The sequence below is a fragment of the Vespula pensylvanica genome, chromosome 6 (assembly GCF_014466175.1).
Source record: "Vespula pensylvanica isolate Volc-1 chromosome 6, ASM1446617v1, whole genome shotgun sequence".
Taxonomy (NCBI): domain Eukaryota; kingdom Metazoa; phylum Arthropoda; class Insecta; order Hymenoptera; family Vespidae; genus Vespula; species Vespula pensylvanica.
Genome location: NC_057690.1, coordinates 5,233,897 through 5,249,192, shown reverse-complemented (window position 1 = coordinate 5,249,192; position 15,296 = coordinate 5,233,897). Strand labels below are relative to the sequence as shown.

Here is a 15,296-nt window from a genome sequence, read left to right as displayed (position 1 = left end):
TTAATCGATTCAGCGAGGATCTCGAGTTTGAGGGAAATTGAAGTATGTTTTCTTGCTTTTAACGTCGTAAGACGACGCAAATGTCGGAATTTGAAAGAGACGGAGAGAGAGAGAGAGAGAGGGAGGGAGGGAGAATTGATAGAGGAAGGAGATTGAAGGAGAAGGGCAAAAGGTAATTAAACTTTCACGCGCTTTGACACGAGTTCGTTGCAAGATGATGCTTGATTATTTATATGCACGTATTCATGATTATTAGCTCTCTTCTTTCCATTTCTCTCTCTCTCTCTGTTTCTCTCTATTTCTCTCTTCCTCTCTTTTTGTATTTCTTTTTCCTTTTTTTTTTGCGAAGCTATTTATATTTATCAGCGTTTAATTTTGGTAACCCATACGTAGAGCAGGAAATTTATTTGAAACCTTCGAAATTTTTTTCACGATTAACGCGCATCCCCTTTTCTATGTGCATCGAGAACGATCCGTGTTTCACGTTAATTTCGACGACGATGCTCTTTCTTCCTCGCTGCGAAAGTTTGGCCTTCATTGATGCCGTTTTTCAACGAGCACAGCTACTAAACAAGCTCGTCGTAATTAAATTTTTGTCCCTTCTCGTTCTCTCTGGTCCACCATCACCATCACTTCCTTCTTCATTTTCTTCTTTTTGTCTTTGTTCACTGGCTGACGAACTCGAGGTGGTGCAATTAGTGTCGCTATGACGTTGCTTACCTCCTTCCCTATTCCCCTCTATTTCGTTAGAGAATCTTGTTTTCTACTTTCGTGCGTTATCAACCATCGATGTTTTCTTTTAATCTTTTTCTATTTTTTAGAAACGATAAAAAGAATTACAGGGAGAACTCATCGGACGTAAAATGTGTTATATACCAAATGTTATCAGCAAAGGTTCAAATTTTTTTCTTAAGAAGAGTTGTATTCGAAAATTTACTCCACATGAAAGATATTAATTGTAGCATCGTGCACTCCAGAGTAAAAAGGTTTATGAATCTAACAACAACATTCGTTTGACATTTTCTTCCTGTTTTTCTTTTCTTTTTTTTTTATTATTTTTACAATCCTTTCGACTAAGATTAGAAACGGAAAATTACAACTTCTTTTATTTGATAAAAGTAAAAAATTCTATCGATTTATCCTGAATGTGATATATTGCCATACGTCAATAAAGACATATTTCATTTTTCCATTAATCGACCATACTCACGTGTGTCGACTTCATTGCATTTCGCAATACAATCGGGATAAACTGTATATTGTTTGTTTTAGATCGATGTCATTTACGATTGCTCGTTCTTCAAAGATCGCTACGGAACACGTTTGAAAGAGAGAGAAAGTAATACGGATTTATAATGGGATTTCAGATCGTCGTTAACGGACTGCAAAGTTGAAATGGCGTACACTCTTTCGAGGAACTAACTTCGACGGCTACAAAGATTATTTATTTACGGTTCGCGAACACGAACATTTCATCGCGAAATCGCGACATTTCTTCCTCTATCTCTCTTTCTCCTTCGCTCTTCTTTTTTTCTTTTTCAAGGGAGTAAACTCGCATCCTTGCCCCTTCGTTTTTCTGCGCATACTTTCTTACGAGGGTTACCCTCGAAACTTAATAAGCGGTTTTCGCGAGTTAAACGTCGTTAGTTATTCATGTGAGAGGATAACAATGGATCCTTTCCATCGAGCTCCTGAAACTTTTAGTTTTCTTTCCATCGAATCTAGCTTCGTATGTAAACTTTACTAAACTGTGAACTCTATAGTATTTTTACTTTATTTTTTTATTTTTTTTATACTGAATATGTATTGAGGATATGGAAGAAAATAAGTTTCTTAAAATTAATTTCCAGCTACAATATCGCTTGAGAGGATCACGAGAGAGGGAGATAGAGAGAGGGAGAGAGAAAGAGAGGGGGGAGAGAGAGAGAGAGAGGAGAGGGAGAAATGTTATCTATATTCGTGCAAGAATTAATTGTTATTTTACGACGAAAAAAAAAAATACTCTCGTAAAAAAAAGAGTTTTAAATGTATGCATAAAAATTGTGTGCATATGTTGGTTATGCATTAAAGTTTCAAGATAGCTATTATAATGATAAGCGTGATATACTCAGCTTCAAAAATAAATGTTACGAAATAGATAACGAGATACAAATATCATCACAAAAAGAAAAGATAACATTATTATCAAAACTAATATATGATTAGAATATATGTAAGTACAACCAAACTTGAGAACTTCATAGAAGAAACGAACGTATTAATAAAATAGAGTTTAATAAGAGAAATACGACTTAGAAATGAAGGAGATATAATAAAAGATATAGAAAAAACCAATATGATATATTAAAAAACAAATTAGCTAATATAAATTATGAAACGTGTATTTATATGCAATACATCATGCGTCAAAAAAAAAGAAACTCCAAAGAAAGTATTGAATATATTGAAACTATAATTAATGATTGGTAGTTATCGGAAAATAATGAGCATTTCTTTCTATCGTATATCTTCGCGCAGTGATGAGTCATTTCATCTTTGTTTCTTTCAGGCTTTGTTTTTCTTTCGCTTTGTTTAGTGCGTTATATGGAGTCAAGTCGTAGGAGAGTAAACATTGGTCGTGACCGAGGACTAAGAACAAATGTTTATTTATATACAATCGTGCTGTAACCTTCCGAACATTTATATGTGATCGGAGATCGTCCTTGGATATACCGATCAGTTTGAAACGAGACATTGCGGCGTCAGTATGGATAAGACACGTTCAGACAAGTTTATATAAATCTGTGCTGTGGTTGTGCCTCTCCATGATGGGACCGAAGGACCAGGAAACGAAGAAAATATCGGTAACTATCAAGTATAATTTTTATTGTTTCTAATTCTAATTTTTTTTATACTCGGCGTACGTAATAGATTACTTTATTATCGACGATCAATTGATATTTTATATTATAGTGCGATTTTATACAAACTTTTGTACAGATTTGAACGAAAATCGAACTGAAAGAATTTTGTAACCGAGAAATAATAATAATAGTATTATATTATATTAATTATCATCTTCGTCACGGTACTAACTAAACTAATTAAAAGTCCTCTCATCTCAAAACGTTTAACATGCACACACGCGTACATACATTCAACATTCACAAATCATTTAAACATTAAAAAAGCAATCATACTTAAAGCAGCAGTAATAATCAGAAATGCATTACAATAATAATAGAACATATGGGTGTAGGTTAATCAAGACCCATTGCATGATTATCGAATCACGTTATGTGAATTAGTAAAGAACGTAATAATAATAATTATTATAATAATGTAATATCAATATATAGTAACAATGTTTCTAATAATGATTCTATAGAATTCTGTATAATGATTCTAATGATGACAATAATAGTAATAGTGTGCGTATGTGTAGTAAAAACATGACACATTTCTTTTTATTACGATATAGGGAAAAAAATATGATTATTTTTGTGACTATTCGAAATGTAGTATAAATGAAACTTAATAAAAGAAGGGAAATTATTTTTGTGAAATTTGATAACAAAAAATGGTAGTTTGCAAAAGAGTAAAATAGTTGTAATTTGTAGGAAATGAAAAATTGTCGTACCGATCAATTATCAAATAAGTAGATTTTTATGCCTAAATGATTAACAATTTTAATAAACAGACATTTTAATAATTGTTAAAATAAAAGATTTTTGTGATATTTATTTGTTAATTCAACTAATCGAATATGTACTAATATCTAATAGAAGATATTAGCTTTGCTCGATACTTCTTTTGAAATATTCGTTTACTAGGAGAATTACAAAAAATTAAAACACTGATAAAAAAATTGCCTATGTAACAGAAAGATTCAACTGCGATAATATTTAAAATTATATCAGCAATTTGTAATTATGAATTTTTTGTAGATTTTTTTTATATAAGCTGTCAAAGAATGTTAAGCATATAAAAATCAAAATGTTCGAACTTAACAAAATATCCCCATATATATTTTAATGTTATACACAATTTATATTTTGATGAAATAGGAGAGACGAGTATCTACTACCAAAAAGAGAAGCTTTTTTCGCCGGGGGTCTAAAAGGTGGAGCCCTCTGACCGGATTGAAGGGTTGGTTTATTCTCGCTCACACAGTGCAAGTATGTGTGGAAGTATCCAGGTATGCACGTATGTGTATTGGAATACATGTAACAGAAGCGTCGCACTTGCGGTAGTGGAAATGGATCCGATGTTATTTACGGTAACTTTGTTTTCAAGCTCAGGTTGGTACGTAGATAGATGCACGAAACGTGATCGCTTGTTACTGGTGTAATACTCGATACGATGCGAGAACGATGGCTTCACTTCGATAGATGAAGTACATAGCATTCTTTTTCTTCGTTTCTCACAGCTTCGAACGATCATCACTCCTCTTCGATTAAATCTTTCTACGAATTGTCTATTTCCTTTAAAAAAAAAGAAAAAGAAAAAGAGAGAGAGAGAGAGAGAGAGAGAGATCATTTTTATATTAAGCATATGTTTTGCGAATTCGTTCCGTTCATTTCCGTGTGTATTTATACGCAAGGGATCCTCACTACGAAAGCAAGATGAATTCGATAAACCATTTGCGAAACAAAATACAAGGTCTCTCGTCGCTCGTAAACAATTCTGACGTGCTAGAACTAGTGCATTTTTACGAGTATGGATTAATAATAACATGGTGCAATTCACGCAAAAGTATATGTATGTATGTATGTACGTATCTCAATCGTTGGAAGGGCAACCTACCGATCCTAACTAATTAACGGTCAGTTATCGATGATGCAGCGAAGCTAAACACCGGCACCGTTGAGGTGCTACATAATTTCAGCCTCACCGAATCCCTTTATACGTGGCTCGCGTAAAACCGCAGTTATAGTTAATAATAAAGTTCGTGGCACTATGCCAGCTCTGATATACTACGCATTCTCTCTCTCTCTCTCTCTTTCTCTCTCTCGCGCTATCTGATACCTTCTCGTACCTTCTCTATTCGCAGCCACAGTCATGGTCGCAGGTAACGAGTCGGTAAAGCCGCTTCACGATTCGTACATAGTTTGTATATCCGACAGCGCATGATGCAAATATGCCGAGAGGAGAAAATAAAGCAAAACGGTGTCGTTACTTATAAACCTACTAATTGTAATAACCTGTAATTACACGGCTAACAACACAAATGTTTAACTCGAACACTTTCGAGCTAAATTATGATACGAATTGAATCGTTGCGTTTGTTTTTCGTCTTTTTAAATTAGTCATACGTCATAAAATTCCAGATAAAATAGAAAAATATTGGATCTATCGTGTATGCATATATTTTTGATTTTTATTCGCGATAATTTAATTAATAGTCGTCGATACAGTTAAGAACAAAAATAGTTTTATTTAACAGAATTCGAAAACTTTCTGGTATAAGCCGATATCATCTCGAAATTTCAATATACGAGAGGAATTTGTTGTGCAACTTGGGTAGCACATTGTTTCGAAGATTCCTATGTCCGATATCGTGATGATCTTTCCATCATAGCGTATCCGAATTATTTAAAATTTAGAAAAGATTATCCACAAAGATGCTTGAAAAAGATACACAAAGAAAACGAAAAAGGATATCTATTTCAAAGTAAAATTAAAAATATGGCAAGTCAAATTGTGATGTAAGGAAGACTAAAAAATTTTGAATAGAAAATATTTATTTTCTTTTTTTAGATTCCAATCGTAATTATTATTATTCACAGATAACTGTAAACTATTTGTTTAATTTAATCTTAAGTTCACTTGTAAATTAAAAATTTGTGAAACGTTTAAATTTTAAAGACTTATCATATATTACGTACTAACTTACTAGTCTCAAATTATCCGATACATTCGATGTGACGAATTGAGTCAAGGATATTTAAACGAAGTTATCTCTGTCTCTTTCTCTCTTCGAACGGATGAACGTTTTCAACGCGTTTTCTCGAGACTTGAACTTCTGATGACGTCTGTTTCAACTCGGCAATTAACAACGTTTGCGTAGCAGCGACTCGCTTAAACGCTTGAATAGTCGTGCTACTGCTTTGAAATTGAGGCGGCTGTACGGCAACAGACGTTCTCGTTTGCCGCTTAAGATGTACGTTAAAAGAACGTATATCTCGTAGAACGGCACCTCTCTCTTCATTTTCGTCTCTACGTAACGGAGGTTATAGCTAGATGACTACGACGAGACGAGACAAATTTTCATCCTCCGGTCTTGTTCGCTCAACTACCGGATGCAGAAACCGATAAGCAAGTTAAGAGAGAAAGTTGTGAGATAGTTGAACAAGTTTCTTTCTCTTTTTCCATCTCTCTCTTTTTCTATCTATTTATCATTCTTCAAAAATCTCATTTTTGTAGATATTTTTCTAAAGATGGAAATGTCAAGAATTTATTGAATTAGATATATATTTTATTTCTCTCTCTTACTTTCTCTCTCTTGCTCTTTCCGTATGTTTCAATGTTGACATATCGTCACCGTTAATTATTTCATCCACACGTTACGTTGAGCAATTAACCGAGCCAGAATAGGGTCGTTAAATGGAGGTAAGGAATAGGTACGACATTGAGCCATCGTCTTATTGCCCACAGGGGAATCGTAATTAATTAAGCTGGGACAATATTCGAAATCATGAAGGAATAATTTGGTATTTGTTTGAATGAATAACGTTATTTTCTACGTTCGACACAGATATTCGTTGATTATCACTCGCGTCGATTAATCGAAACGCGTATTGTAATGATATAACGTTAAAAGAAATTTATTATAAAGAATTTTTTATTTTTCCTTTTGTTCCTCCATTTCTAATCAGTAATTTATTTGTATAATTTCAAACGACCTCGTAGGAAGTTTTGCCTTTTTAATGATCACATTGAAATCTTTAATCTGCAGCAAAACACGAGCGATCGATTTTTCTGACAATTTCACCAACGATGGTCCATAGTTAACGTTGGATTACATTAACCTGCATGCTTGACCGCGGTTAAGCTCGAAATTCGAATGGCCGGTCATTGTAATCGGAGTTTGCCCGTTTGCTTTGCCGAGTTACACTTTAAGCAAAAGCTATGAGCATAGTCTTCCCTGGAATATTGCAATGGGAGCTTCTCTCAAACACATTCCAAGATACTCCTCAGAACGGACTAATTCGAATTACTGAGTATTCTCGATCGCTTTTAGAAAGAATCGTCCTTTCGTTTCGCGATCGAACGCTCTCGTTCACTCGAATTAATTCCGATTCGAATAAAAAACTCAAGAAGAAGTATCGTAATGACACGGTGCAACGTGTCTTTTCGTAAATATTTCAGGCACGTCAAAAGATATGCGTTTCCCATTTTTTCGCGTTAACGAGCAACGGATCCTTATAAAAAGATACGTAGCTAAATCTGTGAAATCTCGCGAACGAACGATCGAACGAAGTTTTTTTCGCCCTTCGAATTAAACACACGAAGAGACAAATGAAAAGAAACGAGATGAGAGTCGGAGTATTTGGTAGGTGCGAAAAGCTGGGGCTGCTTGATTTGATGCGACTCTCAGTAAAAGAGGAACCGAGTCGAGAAAGAGAGAGTTACATATACATACATACATATGTACATATATATATTATACATATACATATATATATATATATATATATATATATTTACATGTACAATTGGATGAGAATGCTCATACGTAAATGATTCACATACAATACAAGAGAGTCGAAAAATATCAGTGTACACCGGTGAATGTGTTGCTTCTATGCATATATACGCGAATGTATCTGTATAATATATAGTATATAAATATATAGATACACGTGCACGTGCTTTGGATCCGCTTTTCAATGAATGCCAATATAAAGGCGGGTCGTCCCAAGCTTTCGCATTCTCAGCCGCAGCGAGAGTGCACCGGCTGGGCTCGCCTTTATACGCGGAGGAGCAGAAAACAGAACGGTAGCTCATTAGCGGTAACAGGGAGCCGAGCAAGAGAGGAAGCTCGTTATCCATGGATACACAAACCCAGAACGTATGTACGTACCTCCTTCGTAATCCGTGCGGTACGATTCGAGTTGTCTGTATGTCTTGAAGCCCGAGCTTTCTACGGGCGTCACCCCCTTTGAATTCAACTCGTACCCCTTGCAATCTATTTATCTATATATACATATACTTCTATATCTTTATCAAGTTCTCTTGGTAATCATGAGTTGATGCTTTTAATTTAGTCATCGAACGTTTCCTTTTTCGTATGTGTTTTCTTTTATTCTTTTTTTTTTTTTTTTTAAGAAGTATTGAGGGAAAATATGGTTAGAATGATCAAGCAGACAAAACTTTTTGAATTTAGCAAAGTTTCCGCAGGAGTGCTTTCCGGAGGATATTGATCCTACCGTGCGGTGTATTATATAAAGGCGTAGTTCGTTTATCGTTATAGTCGTCGTTAAAAAAAAAAAAGAAAGAAATTGGTTAAAATAATATTTAATTATTATAGAAAGGATCATACCTTCGATTAATTTTTGTTTGATTACGTTTTACAATTAGATAATAAATAAAATTAATTGATAAAGTAGAGACTAACTTTTTGTTCTTTTAACATTCGAATATACGTAAAAATAATATCGAGAAATATTTGTTTCCTTAAGAAATATTGAAAGATATTTGTAATTATTAATCTCAAAACTTTAATGGGCCAAGATGAATGATCTTGTTAGAGTATAGAGCCGTGGACGACGTGGTGACCGTTTTTAGGATGAATAATATTCTGTAAGAGGATTCTCCGCTTTTGCTTTTCGTGGAAGAACATTAAGAGGACGATTCTCGTTCGTCCTCGCTGTTGTTTAAATGCGATCTCTCTATAGCCGTACTCGTCGGGGCAGAGTTCCGCATCGACTTAATCGTCAAGAGACAGAGAGAATTTACATTCACAGTGATACAATGCTATGCTTACTGACAAATCGGTCGTTCACAGTCAGCAACGACACAACGAGGAACGCGAATGGCCTTTTGAGTCATAAAGACTATTTCAAAATATCATAGTCTCTTCGTCTTTTCCTGCTTTAATTATCCAGCGAGTTCGTAATTAGGACTAACGATATATACTTGAAAGAAAAATAAAGTTAATTTAAAACGATAATTAAAGTTTTTCTCTTCGTAGTTCTTTTTTTTTCTTTTTTTCTTAACGATTCGACTTTTAAATCAACTTCGATATAATTATTATGTAATTATCTTTAATCTAGAAGTATATAATATAGGACTTTGTGGATTGCGTTTCTTCGTAGCTTCTTATTTGAACACTACTGGCAGTAACTCTTATCAGTAACGACGTCTTCAAAACAACGAATATAACCATAATCTAAATTATTTCGAGTAACTGAGAGCAAGAAAAATGTGACCTTGACCATTTGGGATTCCATCAACCGACAAGATCTATCGGCTCGGAAAATCATCGGCTTCTAGTCGAATAGGCCGTTGTCACTAGCTTCCTGGTAGTACAAGGATACCGTAACCAGAGGAATGCTCGTTCGCAGTAATGCAATAACTGTGGTATCGCGACGGCAGGATACCACGAAGGGCTGGCATTCAGATTGGTCGCATCTCCCGCCGGTAAACTTGGAAGCATTTGCGCAAGATCGATCGCGTCAAGTTTAAGAAGAAAAACGAATGATATACGAGGATTACGTGAGTACGATTCGTTCGTGAACTGGTAAGTTTCCGGTGAGTTTGGCGTACAATGAACCTCTCTTATGCAATCGTTTCTTCCCGCAAAATCATATTCGTTCGTGTTTCATGCCGATGATTAATAATATACTGAAAAGAGAGGTAAATTTAGATTTTCGTTAAAAGTAAGAAAGATTCAATATTAACGATAAATACGAAAAACGGGAACTTCAACTTTTGTAAATCGTTTATTTATAATTGGAATGAGGAATTTAACTCGTTCAAAGAGGATCGTATGTCTCGAGTTAGTTCAAGTGCGTGGCGATTGTTACTACAGTGTAGAACTATGAAGATATTATACTTTCTTACTTTAAAAAACGAAAGTTAAAAAAATTGGAAGAGAAATGGAAGTATCCTTTAAATAAAATTTAGTCACTTTTAGAGATAGATAAGATTTCTTGATTCATCAATGATTTTTTAGATCGAGAAACAACTCGATTTTCTTAGTAAGATAATAGATAGTAGCAAGGTATAGATACTAAAGTGTCTTGATTAGCCACATGTCAATATACGCATAAGCGCGAAGGATAGCCATAGCCTTAAGTGCCATCCTCGCGTATACCAGCTAGCATAATCGAATTTGCAAGGGATAGACCAATTTGATTACGTAGAGAGAGAGAGAGAGAGAGAGAGAGAGAGAGAGAGAGAGAGAGAGAGAGAGAGACAGAGAGAGAGTGAGACGGAGGGAGAGAGAGAGGGAAAGAGAAGGAAATGGATGCTTCGACATTGCTCCGTGTAATATCAAGTCATTACTATAATACTTGCGAATCCGGCTTAATAAACGTTTATTTAATACGATGCACTATGAGAGAGTCATGAAATTGCAAGAAATTTGATATACTTTCACGAGTTATGAATTCTCTAACTTTTCTGTTTTCTTTATTACCAGGCGTATCTACTCGAACTTATTGAAATAAGTTAACTCATTGAATTATACATTCCGCTCAAGACTATTCACAGCGAATAATAGACATGAGTTATGCATTTGACCCGTAAGATTAACACGCTCCACAATATTGTCGACTTTTTATAACGCTTGAGAGAGTAGAAGGTAATGATCACTTTTGCGATGTTTCATCCTTGATGGGAGAGAAGTGAATATCGATTGTTGCTGTAAAGGCATTAAGATTCCTTTTTGATCTATTCTTTGATCGTGTCGCTATCTCTTTTTTTTCTTTGTTCTCTGTTCTCTCTTTTTCTCTTTCTTTTGACACACTGATGATCGCGAACGATTATCAAGGCGACTTCGTGTTTCTTCGTATTCGCGAGATTCAACTTTCTTCGTTTATTAGAGTAGAACTTTTCTTCGTATTAACTTTTCTTCGAATTGCAAGAATGAACAATATTTCTTCGATTTCTTCGAGAAGCAAAACGTCCCCGATTCTCAATCTACTTTTTTCAGCTGATTCTTTAGCTTTGTCATTATACGAACGTATTCCTTCGTTTGAGATTTCTTACTTTTGATCTTTGAGAGAAACGTTAACGATTGAATAATTTGTTTTATGGAAAAAGAAGAGGAACGAAGGATGATCCATTCAAGGATGTCACGTTCGATGGTTTCCTCGTAGCAATTAAAGATGTTCGAATGTCTTTAATTCGGTGCAACATGTCGACTATTGTTCCAGACAAAAGAGAAAAAGCGATCAAGCTCGAAATACACCTTCCCTTCGGGATTATTCGGGCATACTTTTCGTAGGTAGCACTGTAAGTGATTCTTAAGCGTTTGTCTGTAGTCAGACACATATACATATATACTTAAAGCTATACGTACGAATAGCAAGAGTGAGAAGGCTTGAAATATCGAGCAATATCAGGGATACGGCTCTTTTACGAAAGTACCGAGGTGCTGGATACAATCCAGGAAGCTCCTCTTTTTCTTTTTCTTTTTTTCTTTTTTTTTATGCGCATGCGCGTGTAATTCACGTTTCCGCACGTATGCCGCTGCACATTTCCCGCAATCTCAAAGTTTTAGAACGATGCAAAAATCGCTTTTCTACGAAAAGGGATGAGATACTTATCAACCGTGTAACAGTGGACTTTCATAGTGCATGATAGAGGAGATGCATTTTTAGAGAAAACTCTGATCCCTCTGGAAGGGAGTGATACCACATTCTCGTGATGTGAATTCTTTATTTGAGAAAGATAGATTGTTAGATAGATAGATAGATAGATAGAGAGATAGATAGATAGATAGATAGATAGATAGATAGACAGATAGAGACAGAGACAAACAGAAAGAAAGATAGAGAGAAGGGGAGAAAATATTTATAAACATCTAAAGAGAGATAAACATATTTGATCATAAGTGATATTTCATTAATAATTACACATATTTGATATATGTATATATCCGAGTATATATATATTTCTTTTTTTTTAATATTCATTCAAATTAATCGATATAAAGTGATCAATACAGTAATACTATAAAGTAAAATAAGACAAGAGGAAAATGAAAGACGAATGATGCAGGATTGTAGAAATTATTCATTTCAGTGAATAAGAGTGAAAAGGTATGAGAGAGAATACACCCTTTCCGTATTTGTTTATTCGACGTGTCGAGCGTCGGTGGACTTGTTGGCCGGTTGGGTCAGTGCCAGACTTAGTATTGCTTCATAAATCCTTACCCAAGGAACTCCTGCATCATCTTGTATTGTGTCGCAAATAGTACCCGCTTGCCCGCGTACCAATAATCGGATGTATCCGATAAAATTTATGGCCGATGCCTGTCCCTTCGAGAGGAAAGGAACGGGCGTGAAACTCGAAAGAAGCTCATCGAAAGCTCTTGGATATATTTGTTAATCTTGTATATTTTTATGCAGTGTTTATTTATCGTAAAGTTTTATATCAAAACGAAATTCGAGAAAAGTCGTTTCGTTCATCAAAAATTATTATATGCTTCCTCGTAATAATAGTTTCTATTCTTAGGAATAAGAAATTGTTTTTCGAGGAATTCTTTTCGAATAATAAGAAACCATTAGGGAATTGGATCGTTAATTCTAATCATCGATGGCTATTCATACAAGAAAATTGTATCAGAAATCTCAAGCTTGATCAGCTCGAAGCAATAAAAGAAAGAAAGAGAGATATTTGTTAAAACTGTAGTTATGAACGATCCTTCACGACTAACAATATTTTCTTTTCTTTTTTTTTTCACAGTTACGTTCGTTGATTGCTTTACGAAACAATGAATGAACGAGATCATTAATATCATTATGACAGATAAAGAAAATAAAGTAATCAATATTGTAGTAAGACATAAAAAGCTATAACATCGTATTAAGTAATTTAAATCCATAAAAAGATTTAAATCTATTAAAAGGTCCAACATTTTATACGGTTAAAGTTCACTTGAATCGTAGGGTTGCTAAATCCTAAAGGGTTTTCCTAGCGCAGAAAAGGATAGATCCACTCATTCGTTTCCCATTTCAAGAAACTCTACAACTCCTTTCCATCAGTTTCATCTCGCATTGGTAGAAACTTACCGGTGGATCAAAGTCTGAAGACGAGTCGTCGAAGGCGTGTGTTTGTGTGTGCGTGCGTGTATGTGTGAGTATGTGGTATATCTAAAGGAGAAAAGAAAGATGAAGAGAGAGAGAGAGAGAGAGAGAGAGAGAAAGAAATGGTAGAGGAGGTATTGAGGTCGGATGCGAGAGGCGTCGTTGAGGGTGGAAATATAGGGAAAAAGACTCGGGGAGAGAAGATCTGGAAGGGAGGAGTAAAGTTCTCTCCCTCTCTCTCTCTCTCTCTCTTTCTCTCTCTCTCTCTCTCTCTCTTTTTCTCCCTCCCTTTCTTTTCTTTCTCCTTCACTCCCCTCTAGTTCACGCATCGACGCCTCTTCACCGCGAATGCGAATCGCTTGCTAAGGCGAAACGCTTGACGAATGATGAACCGGTTTCGCTAGCATGAACGGAGGGAGATAGTAAGAGAGGGTAACGCGGAATGAAATAAAATCGAGCGTTTCGCGGGTGATGAACCGTGATGACGAGTTGCGATAAAGGAGCGAGACGGCATCGTGAAGATGTATGAATTTAGGATAACCAAAAGTACCTTACGAATTCGTCGTCTCGTCGCTCGCTTTACGGAGCTGGAAAAAGAGCGATGCGTTTCTTTTTCTTTTTCTTTCTTTTTTTTTTCGAGGAATAAATGAATTCATAGATTTCGAAGAGGACGACAACGTGCTTTTAGAAAAATAATGTAAAATTTGTGAAATGATAATATCAATGTTTTTGTTTAATTTGATATACTGTATTTTTATCGTCTATTCTTATTTTCAGTTTTATATATTTTCGCGTTTAACTATTAATAAATATTATTCGTCGAACGATGACCACGTTTCTACATATGCATCGAAGAAGAAGGAAGAAGTAACGTCCGGCTTACTCATTCGTAAAGGCATCGCCGTAGTGATATCGCGATTCGCATCTCTATTTAAAGTCGGACACTAGACAAATGTTAGCATTCGCGCTTCCCATTCGTACTGTTGGGACTTTACGTACGTTCCTGTGTGAGGCTATATCTACGAATATGGATACGCATTTGAAAGACATCCGAAATAGAGCGCCTGGAAATTTTTCTGCTTTCCATAGAGAGAGAAAGAGAGAGAGAGAGAGAGAGAAGGAGGAAGAGAAAGAGAAAGAGAAGGGGAGAGAAAGGAAGAGAGAGAGAGAGAGAGAGAAAGAGAGAGAGAGAGAGAGAGATGGAGAGAGAAAAGGAAAAAGAAAAGGGCGAAGATGTGCAAACGGAACGGAAAGCCTTCTAGGCGTGGGAAACTCTGCTTTTGACGTATCTTCACGTCACGGAAAAGAATATGCCTTCTTTTTTCTGTTTGCAATTATTTGTTTCAAAGAAGAAAGCTCCGTGTTTCTATGATATTTTTTAAATTTCCTTTATCCATCGTGTCTTTTATGATAAACGTCGATATCTATCGAGAAAGACGAGGAAAATTGAATGGGACAACAACGATCTCGCTTTGAATAGAATATTTCCCGTTTTTTTTTTTTTCTTACATTTTCTTTTCTTTTTTTTCTTTATAGAGCGTATACAGCTAACTAAAAATCGAGCGTGCCATAGCCAGAAATTTTGAACGATTTAAGTCTTTCTTTTGGCGGTTATTATTCTTTGACGAGTTGTTAAAATAGTATTATAAGAATAAAGAGAAAAATATATAAATCGTTTTCAGTTATACAGAAGTGCAATGAATATTCACGTTCAAAATGTATTTTTTTTTTTTTTATTAATGAGTCATCCTCGCATGTACCCAAATGTAGTATGCGGAATACGAATACGATAAAGAAGAAGCTGCGAGATTCCTGTTGTAGAAGTGTCGACGAGGGCGACAACAAGAGCTGTCGAAAGCAGTTCGGATTATTTATGAAGCTTTTTTTCCTTTGGCTACACTTCGAAGCTTGCTGCTACTATAGTCCCGTTGCTTTAAAGCCAAAACGCTCGAGACCGCGACGAAGAGCACGAAGAATTCAAGGAAGAAAAGATGAAATTGTCAGAGAAATCGTCGATGTTTTCTTCCAACGTTTTCATGCATTTGACATTTTGAATTA

General features: G+C 35.3%; 1 long non-coding RNA gene across 1 annotated transcript in view; it reads left to right on the top strand.

Moving 5' to 3' along the window:
- The first annotated feature begins 1,933 nt into the window (after nt 1-1,933).
- Nucleotides 1,934-15,296, top strand: part of LOC122629760 — a 38,940-nt gene continuing 25,577 nt past the window's right edge. The window contains exons 1-2 of the long non-coding RNA XR_006327341.1: nt 1,934-2,843; nt 4,047-4,177. This is a non-coding gene — a long non-coding RNA (uncharacterized LOC122629760). The remainder of the gene's footprint in view (nt 2,844-4,046; nt 4,178-15,296) is intronic.